This window comes from Bubalus bubalis, chromosome 4 (assembly GCF_019923935.1).
Source record: "Bubalus bubalis isolate 160015118507 breed Murrah chromosome 4, NDDB_SH_1, whole genome shotgun sequence".
NCBI lineage: Eukaryota > Metazoa > Chordata > Mammalia > Artiodactyla > Bovidae > Bubalus > Bubalus bubalis.
The window spans coordinates 103,357,095-103,371,357 of NC_059160.1; positions in this window are offsets into that span (position 1 = coordinate 103,357,095).

The window sequence follows — 14,263 nt, forward strand, 5'->3', positions numbered from 1 at the left end:
ATGGTTGCATCATGTAATGAAGAAGATGCTGTTGTCATTACTGTCTAATGTATGGGTAGAAGACAGAGAAAGACAAAGAATACTGGGCAGCCAAAGCAATGGATGTTCTATCACTTATCTGTAGGTGCTCAGTTCACAGATACACTTTTCTATGCTAATACCTTCAGGCCACCTGACTTAAAAAGCAGTTGACTTTTATCTGTGTGGCACTTTATGTACATTGAAGATAACTGATGAAGTAAAGATATAATTTATATTGTGAATTACATTCTTTTATTCTTTTTTTTTCATTCTTTTTTTTATTTTTTTTAATTTTATTTTATTTTTAAACTTTACATAATTGTATTAGTTTTGCCAAATATCAAAATGAATCCGCCACAGGTATACATGTGTTCCCCATCCTGAACCCTCCTCCCTCCTCCCTCCTCATTCCATCCCTCTGGGTCGTCCCAGTGCACCAGCCCCAAGCATCCAGTATCGTGCATCGAACCTGGACTGGCAATTCTTTTAAAATCAACAGTTGAAACCATAGGACTTAAAGTCACAGAGAGATATTAAATAATTTGACCAAGTCAACAAGCAAATCATTGGAAGTTAGGATTTTAATCTGGTCCCAAATTTCATATTCTTAGCAGAGTCTACAATATATTAAAAGCATTTTACTTGCTTTAATTTTTTTCTTAACATATTTATGAACAGTATATGGTTGCGTTATTTTAATCATGTTATCACATTATTCAATAGTTATTTTCAAAACTGCAAACAAAAGTGCCAAAGGGACAGCACAGTTGGACATACTATGAAAAATACATTCACTTGTATTCTTTTATAATTTATCTACCACTACTAAGTTTGTTTTTTTAACAAAAAATAGTAGTTTATTCTTTTATGGTCCCATTGATTGATATAGTAACTATTGGTAAGCTATATTGGCAAGCTATATTAATATAGTATATTATATATATATATATATATAATATAGTATAGATATAGTAACTATTTTGGAGAAGGAAATGGCAACCCACTCCAGTGTTCTTACCTGGAGAATCCCAGGGACTGGGGAGCCTGGTTAGACTGCTGTCTATGGAGTCGCACAGAGTCGGACACGACTGAAGTGACTTAGCATAGTAATTATTTAAAAATATTCATGAGACTTCCCTATAAAACAGTTTTTGTACCATTTATATAATGAAAATACTCATTACATCTATTCATACAACTTTATGATGACACTTTACTCCTTAGCACTAAAATATTTTTAATAATTTCTGCAATAGTCCTTTTAAGGTTTAAAGTAATAATTTTGAATCACCATAACTATATGAAAGATATATATTTGTCTGAAACACAAAATTGATTACTTTATGTATAAAGATTCTTTTAAAGAAGAATTAATTGTGTCATGACAGATTGAGTTAAAGGAAAAACTACATGCTTTTATAATCTTTTTTTTTTTTCTGTTATCCTCATAGGAGAGAAAATTCTGGATTGAGAGGGGTCATTCATAGGAAAATAGGTAAACAGGAAAATAGAGTACTATGCATACATCATAAACTTAAACACATTTTTGCTAGAGTGAGATTATACCGACTGAAAGGCATTTCAGGGTGACTCATATTACCAGTTTTGAAAAAGTACCTCTGAAAAATGACCCAAATTCAGAATAATCTCCATTAACAGCTCCTCATTCAGAGGCATGAAGCTACATTAGAAGAAGCTAAGCAAAGAAACAGAAATGTGGCTTCCATCTCCAGTGAATAGTGATTTGTCAGAAGCTAACGTAGCAAAGATTTCTCTAAGGCTAGCTGAGCAGGGAAAGTAAAAATCTGTAGGCCGAATTTCAAAAACAGGAAAGAATCACAGAACACTAAGCTACAATGATTGCTTCTAACAGAAATTAGAGACAACAGCTTTCCTAGAAAAGGTACTCATAAAAGAAGAAGTATTCTGAATATATCAAAGCAAATATCTTTCTGATATATTTATTGTAACTTACTTTTTCTATCCTTCTGGAGTTTTAAATATTTTTCCTATTTTTGTAATCAGTGCTATACTCAGTGTGTTTTGTGCCCTGGAACCAATCTACATATTCTTAACCACAGATCAGGCATGAAATAAGTATAGAAAATAGAGGAAGCACTTAGAAATATTTAAAGCAAATTGACATTCCTACGACATTATTATTGTAATTCATTCTTATGGTTAGATTCAATAGTTTAGAATTGTGTGACCTTCACATTCATAAGTTGATGGCCTAACCATCAGTAACTCATAATGTGATATTTTTTGGAAATAAGACCTTTGAAAATGTAATTTCTTAGGATGAGGTCAGTGGGCCCTAAAACAATAATACTGGTAATCTTATAGGAGGAGAAAATTGGACCCAGAAGCACATACATAGGGAAAAAAAAGCCATGTGACGATGAAGGAAGAGATCAAGCTGTACTTCTGTACACCAAGGAACATCAAAGATTGCCAGCAAACCACCTGAAGCTAGGATGGAACAGATTCCCCATTACAGCCCTCAGAAGAAACCAAAACTGCCAATAAATACCCTGGTCTCAGATTTCCAGCCTCCAGAATTGTGAGGCAAACATTTTCTGTTGTTTAAGCCACTTAGTTTGTGGTACTTTGTTACAGCAGCCTTAGAAATCTAATGTATTTATTGAAGTGTCAATTTTAATGTGAAATTAAACTATATATATATATATATATATATATATATATATATATATATAAAATACAAAACGGGGCTTGTTCCTTCATCAAGATATTTTGATAGGATTTGTTCTCAAGTATGTTACGGTCACAAATCAAATGCATATAATTTGGATTTCCCAATGCTTCATGGCAAATAAAAGGGGAGAAAGAGGAAGCAGTGACAAATTTTATTTTCTCAGGCTCCAAAATCACTGCAGACTGTGACTGCAGCTATGAAATTGAAAGATCCTTGCTCTTTGGAAGGAAAGTCAAGACAAACCTAGACAGCATGTTAAAAAGAAAAGATATTATATATGTTTCAATGCCATTCTCCCAAATCATCCCCATGAAACGAGTTGCCAGTCCAGGTTCAATGCACGATAGTGGATGCTTGGGGTTGATGCACTGGGATGACCCAGAGGGATGGTACGGAGAGGGAGGAGGGAGGAGGGTTCGGGATGGGGAACACATGTATACCTGTGGCTGATTCATGTTGATGTATGACAAAACCAATACAATATTGTAAAGTTAAAAAAAAAATAAAGCAAAAAAATTAAAAAAAAGAAAGAAAAGATCTCACTTTTCTGACAAAGTCATATAGTCAAAACTATGGTTTTTCCAGTAGTCATGCATGGATGTGAGAGTCAGACCAGAGAGAAGGCTGAGCACTGAAGAACTGATGCTTTTGAACTGTGGTGCTGGAGAAAACTTGAGAGGAGATCAAACCAGTCAATCCAAAATGAAAACAACCTGGAATATTCATTGAAAGGATTGATGCTGAAGCTGAAACTCCAATACTGTGGCCATGTGATGGGAAGAGTCAACTCATTGGAAAAGACCCTGATGCTAGGAAAGACTGAAGACAAAAGAAGGGTGGCAGAGGATGAAATAGTTAGATAGCATTACTGATTCAATGGACATGAACTTGAGCAAACTCCAGGAGATAGTGAAGGACAGGAAAGTCTGGCATGCTGCTCTCCATGGGGTTGCAAAGATTCAGGCACAACTTAGCAACTGAACAAGAACAAGTCCTAAGACTATCTGTTGTTTCATCTTAAGCAAGGCTTAAGAATCAAAGTAACTTCAGTAGACATGCAGATAACATAATTTAGTGCAGGCAATCATGATAAGGCACAACAAATGAGTGGGAAAACCTACCTAACTGGAGAATTTATACCTGAAATTAAACATGTTGACTTTTTAAACATTACATTAACCAAATAAAACACATCTGCAGAACCACCAGTTTGAGATCACTGTTACTTTTTTTTTCTGATTATCCCAAATATAGCTTTTATTTCACAATATTTACCTAAGTCCTGATTTCTAAACTATGCAGTCAGCTTCTTCGTTTGATTGTCCTAGAGGTAGAGGTATAGAATTCTACAGAAGTACCGAGGTTCATGTCCCAAAAGAAAACAATGTTCAACTCCATAAAATCAACTGGGTTCTACCTTGTGCCAGTGACTAACATCTAGTGGAGAAGCTGTGAAGCAGTCTACCATACACGACTACTGGAAAAACCATAGCTTTGACTAGATAGACTTTGTTGGCAAAGTAATGTCTCTTTTCCTGTCATGCAATACTGAATTCACTGTTATGTGATTGATATTTTGGCAGGAAAGTCTATGGTGAATAATGATGAGTTTATTTTCTTGTGAAATATTCATAATTATGTTCTATCTCTTCCTTATTTAAAAGCATCAAAAATCAATTCAGTTCAGTTCAGTCGCTCAGTCGACTCTGACTCTTTGTGACCCCATGGACTGCAGCACACCAGGCCTCCCAATCTATCACCAACTCCCAGAGTTTACTGAAGCTCATGTCCATTGAGTCAGTGATGCCATCCAACCATTCCATCCTCTGTTGTCCCCTTCTCCTCCCACATTCAATCTTTCCCAGTATCAGGATCTTTTCCAATGAGTCAGTTCTTCGCATCAGGTGGCCGAAGTATTGGAGTTTCAGCTTCAGCATCAGTCCTTCCAGTGAATATTCAGGCCTGATTTCTTTTCAGATGGACTGGTTGGAACTCCTTGCAGTCCAAGGGACTCTCAAGAGTCTTCTCCAACACCTTAGTACAAAAGCATCAATTCTTTGGCACTCAGCTTTCTTTGTAATCCAACTCTCACATCCATACATGACTACTGGATAAACCATAGCTTTGACTAGATAGACTTTGTTGTCAAAGTAATGTCTCTGCTTTTAAATATGTTCTCTAGGTTGGTCATAGCTTTTCTTCCAAGGAGCAAGCGTCTTTCAATTTCATGGCTGCAGTCACCATCTGCAATGATTTTAGAGCCCCCCAAAATAAAGTCTGTTACTGTTTCCACTGTTTCCCCATCTATTTGTCATTAAGTGATGGGACCAGATGCCATGATCTTAGTTTTCTGAATGTTGAGCTTTAAGCCAAATTTTTCGCTCTCTTCTTTCACTTTCATCAAGAGCCCCTTTTAGTTCTTCACTTTCTGCCATAAATGTGCTATTATCTGCATAGCTGAGGTTATTGATATTTCTTCCGGCAATCTTGATTCCAGCTTGTGCTTCATCCAGCCCAGCATTTCTCATGATGTACTCTGCATAATTTAAATAACCAGGGTACAATACATAGCCTTGACATACTCCTTTTCCTATTTGGAACCATTCTGTTGTTCCATGTCCAGTTCCAACTGTTGTTTCTTGATCTGCATACAGATTTCTCAGGAGGCAGGTCACATGGTCTGGTATTCCCATCTCTTTATGAATTTTGCACAGTTTCTTGTGATCCACACATTCAAAGGCTTTGGCATAGTCAATAAAGTAGAGTAGATGTTTTTCTGCAACTCTCTTGTTTTTCCATGATCCAATGGATGTTGGCAATTTGATCTCTGGTTCCTGTGCATTTTCTAAATCCAGCTTGAACATCAGGATGTTCACAGTTCAAGTAATGTTGAAGCCTGGCTTGGAGAATTTTGAGCATTACTTTGCTAGCGTGTGAGATGAGTGCAATTGTGCAGTAGCTTCAACATTCTTTGGCATTTCCTTTCTTTGGAATTGGAATGAAAACTGACCTTTTCCAGTCCTATGGCCGCTGCTGAGTTTTCCAAGTTTGCTAACATATTGAGTGCAGCATTTTCACAGTATCATCTTTTAGGATAAGAACTAGCTCAACTGGAATTCCATCACCTCCACTAACTTTGTTTGTAGGGATTCTTCTTAAGGCCCACTTGACTTTGCATTCCAAATGTCTGGCTCTAGGTGAGTGATCACACTATTGTGATTTCTGGGTTGTGAAAATCTTTTTTTATAGTTCTGTGTATTTTTGCCACCTCTTCTTAATATCTTCTGCTTCTGTCAGGTCCATACCATTTCTGTCCTTTATTGTGCCCTTCTTTGCATGAAATGTTCCCTTGGTATCTCTAATTTTCCTGAAGAGATCTCTAGTCTTTCCCATTCTATTGTTTTCCTCTATGTCTTTGCATTGGTCACTGAGAAAGGCTTTCTTACCTCTCCTTGATGTTCTTTGGAACTCTGAATTCATATGGGTATATCTTTCCTTTTCTCTTTGCTTTTTGCTTCTCTTCTTTTCACAACTATTTATAAGGCCTCCTCAGACAGCCATTTTGCTTTTTCATATTTCTTTTTCTTGGGGATGGTCTTGATCCCTGTCTTCTGAAAAATTTCACAAACTTCCATCCATAGTTCTTCTGGCACTCTGTCTATCAAATAGTCCCTTGAATTTATTTCACTTCCACTGTATAATCATAAGGGGTTTGACTTAGGTCATACCTAAATGGCCTAGTGGTTTTCCCCACTTTCACTTTAAGTCTGAATTTGGCAATAAGGAATTCATGATCTGAGCCCCAGTCATCTCCTGGTTTTGTTTTTGCTGACTGTATAGAGCTTCTCCATCTTTGGTTTCAAAGAATATAATCAATTTAATTTCAGTATTGACCATCTGGTGATGTCCATGTGTAGAGTCTTCTCTTGTGTTGTTGGAAGAGGGTGTTTGCTATGACCAGTGCATTCTCTTGGCAAAACTCTATTAGCCTTTGCCCTGTTTTATTCTGTACTCCAAAGGTCAATTTGCCTGTTACTCCAGGTGTTTCTTGACTTCCTACTTTTGCATTCCAGTCCCCTATAATGAAAAGGACATCTTTTTGGGGTGTTAGTTCTAGAAGGCTTTGTAGGTCTTCATAGAATTGTTCAACTTCAGCTTCTTCAGCATTACTGGTTGGAGCATAGACTTTGATTACTGTACTACTGAATGGTTTGCCTTGGAAATGACACAAATCATTCTGTCATATTTGAGATTGAATCCAGGTACTGAATTTAGAACTCTTTTGTTGACTGTGAGGGCTCTTCCATTTCTTCTAAAGGATTCTTGCCCACAGTAGTTGATATAATAGTCATCTGAGTGAAATTCACCCATTCCAGTCCATTTTAGTTCGCTGATTCCTAAAGTGTTGATGTTCACTCTTGCCTTCTCCTGTTTGATCACTTCTAATTTGCCTTGATTCATAGACCTAACACTCCAGGTTCCTATGCAATATTGCTCTTTACAGCATTGGACCCTGCTTCCATCACCAGTCACATCTACAACTGGGTGGTGTTTTTGCTTCAGCTCCATCTCTGTATTCGTTCTGGAGTTATTTCTCCAGTGATCTCCAGTAGCATATTGGGCACCAACCAACCTGGGGAGTTCATCTTTCAGTGTCCTATATTTTTGCCTTTTCATAGTCTTCATGGGGTTCTCAAGGCAAGGATACTGAAGTTTTTTTTTACCATTCCTTTCTCTAGTGTACCAGGTTTTGTCAGAATTCCCCACCATGACCCACCAGTCTTGGGTGGCCCTACACGGCATGGCTCATAGTTTCACTGAGATAGACAAGGCTGTGATTGTGGCTTTCAGTCTGTCTTCCCTCGGATGCAGAAGATTAAGAGGCTGCTGGAAGCTTCCTGATGGGAGAGACTGATTGAGGGGGAAACTGGGTCTTATTCTGATGGGCAGAACCATGCTCAGTAAATCTTTAATCCAACTAATATACTTGTTTTTGATCAGTCACCCAGTCATGTCCAACTCTTCGCCACCCCATGGACTGTAGTTTGCCAGACCTCCCTGTCCCACACTATCTCCCAGGGTTTGCTTAAGTTCATATTCATTGCATCAGTGATGTCATCTAGCCATCTCATCCTGTGATACCCTCTTCTCCTTCTGCCCTTGATCTTTCCCAGCATCAGGGATTATTCTGATGATTTGTCTGTTTGCATCAGATGACCAAAATACTGGAGCTTCAGCTTTAGCATCAGTCCTTCAAGTGAATATTCTGGGTTGATCTCCCTTAAGATTTATCAGTTGGATCTCCTTGCTGTCCAAGGGACTCTCAAGAGTCTTCTCCAGCACCACAGTTCAAAGACATCAATTCTTTGGCATTCCACTTTGTTTATGGTCCAGCTCTCATAATAGTATGTGACCACTGGGAAGACCATAGCCTTGTCTATACAGACCTTTGTCGGCAGAGTCATGCCTCAGCTTTTCAACACACTGTCTAGATTTGTCATCACTTTCCTGCCAAGAAGCAATCATCTTTTGATTTCATGGGTTCAGTCACCATTTGCAGTGATTTTGGAGCCCAAGAAGAGGAAATTTATCACAACTTCCACCTTTTCCCCTTCTATGTGCCATGCAATAATGGGTTCAAATGCCATGATCTTAGTTGTTGTTGTTGTTTTGTAATATTTAGTTTTAAGACGGCTCTTTTACTCTTCTCCTTCACCCTCATCCAAAGACTCTTTAGTTCCTTTTTGCTTTCTGCCATTAGAGTGGTAACATCTGCATATCTGAGGTTGTTAATGCTTCTCCCACCTGCCTTGATTCTGGCTTGCAACCCAGCCAGCCCAGGATTTCTCATGATGTGCTCAGCGTACAAGTTAAACAAACAGGGTGACAGCAGACAACCCTGTCATACTCCTTTCTTGATCTTGAAACAATCAGTTGCTCCACATAGGGTTGTAACTGTTGCCTCTTGACCTGCATACAGGTTTCTCAGGAGACAGGTAAGATGGTCTGGTATTCCCATCTCTCTAAGTGCTTTCCACACTTTGTCATGATCTATGAAGTCAAAGGCTACATAGTAGTTGATGAAACAGAGATAGATGTTTTTCTGAAATTCTCTTGCTTTTTCTATAATCCAGTGAATGTTGGCAATTTGATCTCTAGTTCCTTTTCCTTTTCTAAACCCAGCTTGAACATCTGGAAGTTCTTGGTTCAGATAATGCTGAAGCCTAGCATGCAAGATTTTATGTATGACCTTACTAGCATGGGAGATCAGTGCAACCCTCCAATGGTTAGCACATTCTTTGATACCACCCTTCTTGGGAATTGGGATGAGGATTGACTTTTTCCAGTCCTGTGACCACTGCTGCGTCTTCCAGATTTGCTGACATAATGAATGCAACACCTTGATGGCATCATCCTTTAGGGATTTGAATAGTTCTGCTAGAATTTCATTGCATCCACTAGCTTTATTAACAGCAGTGCTTCTTAAGGCCCACTTGACTTCATTCTCTAGAATGTCTGGCTCTGGGTGACTAACCACACCATTGTAGTTAGTCACACCACACCAATCCAGTTCATTCAGATATTTTTTATACTGTTCTTCCATGTATTCTTTCCATCTCTTCTTAATCTCTTCAGCATCTACTAGGTCTCTTCCATTTTTACCCTTTATTGTGCCCGTCTTTGGGTGGAAAGCTCCCTTGATGTTTCCAATTTTCCTCAAGAGATCTCTAGTCTTTACTTTTTCTTTTCTTCTATTATTAAGCACTGTTTATTGAAGAAGGTCTTCCTATATCTTCTAGCTATTCTTTGAAACTCTGTGTTTAATTGGATGTACCTTTCCCTCTCTCCCTACCTTTTTGTATCTCTTCATTCTTTCACTATTCATAAAGCCTTCTCAGGTAACCACTTCACCTTATTGCTTTTCTTTTTCTTTGGGGTGGCTTTGTTTACCACCTCCTGTACACAAATATATATGTATTTATAAATTTTTTGTTGCATATAGGGTGTAAGATATTTATAGCAAATTATCTTTAATAAACATTAAGTAATTCAGCATTCCTACACCTCACTTCATTGTGTCTATGCTGATAGAGCAAAGTTCATTAGTTTGTTTAAAGAATATATTTTGCAAGTTGTTTTATGATCTATTATAAACAAAGAGGCAAATAGTCCAATTTAAGGCAAAAGGGTCAGTCTCAGGACCTAGTCTTTGTATCCTAAAAGAAAGCTGTAACATAAGTAACAAAGTGACCAAAGATGATCAAATAACTGATGCATATTTGAGAAATATTTAACATAAATGAGCCAATGATGATTCATGATTAAATGTTACAAAATTTAATATAATTCAAGTCTTCACATATTAACTAGCTTATAGTAGGAAAAAGAAAGAATGGCATTTGTAACTGATAAGATTCTTTTAAAAATTCCCCATCATATATGCTTAGTCCTTACCAGTCTCTTGCATTATTTCATTTTGCTCTGTTTTTTTTTTTTCTTTTCTTTTCTTTTCATTTTCCTTGGTATATCAATGTCTTGCTGCAGCTGCTGCTGCTAAGTTGCTTCAGTCCTGTCCGAGTCTGTGCGACCCCATAGATGGCAGCCCACCAGGCTCCCCTGTCCCTGGGATTCTCCAGGAAGGAACACTGGAGTGGGTTTCCATCTCCTTCTCCAATGCATGAAAGTGAAAAGTGAAAGTGAAGTTGCTCAGTAGTGTCCAACTCCCAGCGACCCCATGGACTGCGGCCCACCAGGCTCCTCTGTCCGTGGGATTTTCCAGGCAAGAGTACTGGAGTGGGGTGCCATTGCCTTCTCCATCAATGTCTTAGTGTAGTGCAAATGAAATACCATATATTATTGCTGTCAATTTACTGTGGTGTTTTGTATTTTGGTTTTGTATTAAAATATAATCATACTATATTTAAAAAAAAAAACTCCCCATCATAATTTATAAGAGAAGTGTGAAATTACAACCCTTCATGGTGCTAATTTTTCAATATATGTCAAATTTTAATTTTCATATGCATAGATATCTTTTAAGGACATTCTTCTCTTTGTAAACAATCAGAAATCCTCAGAATGACTTGGATTCAAATATTCTTATATTAATTTAATTTATAATGCTGAACATGCAAATTGCAAGATATGAAGAAGTTTATTCCTGGTCTGTTAAACCTTCACAAATCTATGAGTCACAATATTTTTATGTCAAAATCACAATGCCAGGCCTCAAACCTGATTTTTTTTTTAACATAATGTCTATATTCCTGGATGTTTTCCTTCCACAATGCTTATGAGAGTCCTAAGGGTGTGATTTAGTCTTGGTCATCCTCAGGCATGTCAACAGAGGGGGAAAAAAGAAATATTCCAACATGAGAATGGTTATTTTCACTGGGCTTTGGTTTTGTTGGTGGTTATTTTTTAGCATTAATTTTTTTGTATATTTCCTAATCTTTTCAAATTGAATAAATATTTCTAATATCAATGTAAATAAAATGATGCTATTTAAAAAGTATAATCAAATACATATAGTAGACAAATTATTTTTAATATGTACCTATTTCACAAAAGTTGTTCAATTTATGTACTTGGTTTTAAGCCTCTAAACTTTAGATTATTGTTCTACTTTTCTTTAATATTCTGTTAGTTGACCTAAAATTAATGGTGCAGGAAACAATCACTGTGTGACAGATATTTGGGTTCTGCAAGAATCTTACTTGAATGGATCTGTCCTTATTATAAGGGAAAAGCTTAACTCTGACATTAATGAGAACTAATCATGTTAAATTTCTCAGCCTAAAGAATCCTACTACTGACTTGTCTTATCAAAGGGATAGCTGTAAACACCCAGTCATGAATAACACTACTGAAATTCCACACACTATTATCTCTTATTTATAATATGAAATTTAAAAGAAAATACATCGCTTTTTAATCTTAATGAAAATAATTTAAAACGATATGTAATTATGTGTTTGCTTGTTTAATAGATTGTAAAAAATAGTATTATGTTAAATAACCACTGATATTCAGAGACAGTTCTATTTATTTATAGAATCATTATTTAATCCAATATCATGCTAAAAGTTGTGTAATTAATTGTATAATTCAGTTCAGTTCAGTTCAGTCACTCAGTCGTGTCCTACTCTTTGCGACCCCATGAATCACAGCACGCCAGGCCTCCCTGTCCATCACCAATTCCCGGAGTTCACTCAGACTCACGTCCATCGAGTCAGTGATGCCATCCAGCCATCTCATCCTCTGTCATCCCCTTCTCCTCCTGCCCCCAATCTCTCCCAGGATCAGAGTCTTTTCCAATGAGTCAACTCTTCACATGAGGTGGCCAAAGTACTGGAGTTTCAGCTTTAGCATCATTCCGTCCAAAGAAATCCCAGGGCTGATCTCCTTCAGAATGGACTGGTTGGATCTCCTTGCAGTCCAAGGGACTCTCAAGAGTCTTCTCCAACACCACAGTTCAAAAGCATCAATTCTTTGGCGCTCAGCTTTCTTCACAGTCCAGCTCTCACATCCATACATGACCACTGGAAAAACCTTAGCCTTGACTAGACGGACCTTTGTTGGCAATGTCTCAGCTTTTGAATATGCTATCTAGGTTGGTCATAACTTTTCTTCCAAGGAGTAAGTGTCTTTTAATTTCATGCCTGTAGTCATTATCTGCAGTGATTTTGGAGCCCCAAAAAACAAAGTCTGACACTGTTTCCACTGTTTCCCCATCTATTTCCTATGAAGTGATGGGACCAGATGCCATGATCTTCATTTTCTGAATGTTGAGCTTTAAGCCAACTTTTTCACTCTCTACTTTCACTTTCATCAAGAGGCTTTTTAGAGTCTCTTCACTTTCTTCCATAAGGGTGGTGTCATCTGTTGAACTCATCTGGGTTACAATTCTAATAGAATTGTAATAAGTATAATATTGTACTTATAAATATGTGTTTTCTTTCATGGACAGAGTAATACAACTTATAACCCAGATGAGTTCAAGAATCATCTAAAATGCACATGGGAAAAATAAAGTGGAAATTAGCATAATGGCTGTCGCAACATATCGGCTTGGCCGAAACATTTGTTAGTTATGGAAAAACTCAGATGAACTTTTTGGCCAACCCAATATATTGTACAGTAATACTTGATTCATTTTGTTAATTCGACCAATATTTATTTAGTGACTATTGTTTATGTGGTACCTGCTAGGAGTTGTGGGCATATGCAAAAGAAAAAGACACAAAAAGTATCCCTAACTTCATGAAGCTAATTTTCAAGAGAGGAAAATTGTTAGTGAATATGCTGCTGCTGCTGCTGCTGCTAAGTCGCTTCAGTGGTGTCCGACTCTGTGGGACCCCATAGACGGCAGCCCACCAGGCTCCCCCGTCCCTGGGATTCTCCAGGCAAGAACACTGGAGTGGGTTGCCATTCCCTTTTTTAGTGCACGAAAGTGAAAAGGGAAAGCGAAGTTGCTCAGTCGTGTCCGACTTTAGTGACCTCATGGACTACAGCCTACCAGGCTCCTCCGTCCATGGGATTTTCCAGGCAATAGGACTGGAGTGGGTTGCCATTGCCTTCTCCAGAGAATGAATATAAAATTCAGTAAATATCTATCAGCTGTATATTGTTAAACGCAATTAGAAGGAAATAAACAGAATGTATAAGCAGAAAATTAGGGATCAAAATGCCTCAAATAACCTGGTCAGTCACAGTTTCTTAGAAGATATGATAAGCAAGCTAAAATCTTAAGACTAAGAAGGACTGAGGCACATGAAGAGGGAAAAGCATTCAGACCAAGTGAATAGCAGGTGTTGAGAAGATGATGGAGGAAATAGCACTGTGTCCACAGAAAGCAGAGATCTGCATCTGTTTGTGGTTCCTGTGACTTTCTAGTGGCCTCCAAGCCAGGTGCAAGGTGATGCCTTTAGTAATGCATGTGCTGTTCGCAAATTGGAGCTTCAGAATTATTTGGAAATATTTGAAAAATGTTCAAAGACTGTTTTCATTATTATTAGAAATGTTAGAATGATATAGTTGCCAATAAAAGAAAAGGATAATTCTGAAGTTTTTTAAAAATAAAACTTTAAGCTTTGTCTTCAGAATTTCCCAGCCAAGCTTCATATTATTCTCCTTTTCACAGAGGTTCAAAATCTGAAAAATATATTGAAGGGATTCTGGCCATGTGCTAGAGTCTAGCTGCTTCCCCGCAGCAGGATTCTGTTTGTTAACACCCTGGATGGCAGGGCATTACAGTCTATCTTTCAGAAAATTTCTCTTAACTCCCCAGACTCCCACATGATCCCAGAACTCAGAAGATATCCTGTGGAGAGAACTGGTCAAGCATTTGAGCCTCCTCAATTTTCTGCTTTGTTATTTTAATTCTGCATGTCAACTGAAAATTTTCTGGTTTCTCCTTCCTCCAGCAGAGTCTCTCTGCTTGAGCTAAGTCTCAGCTAAGCCTGTGCCCAGAGTGAGTGAATTATCTACAAGGGACTTAAAAAGACTGCAGTTTATCAGCTCATC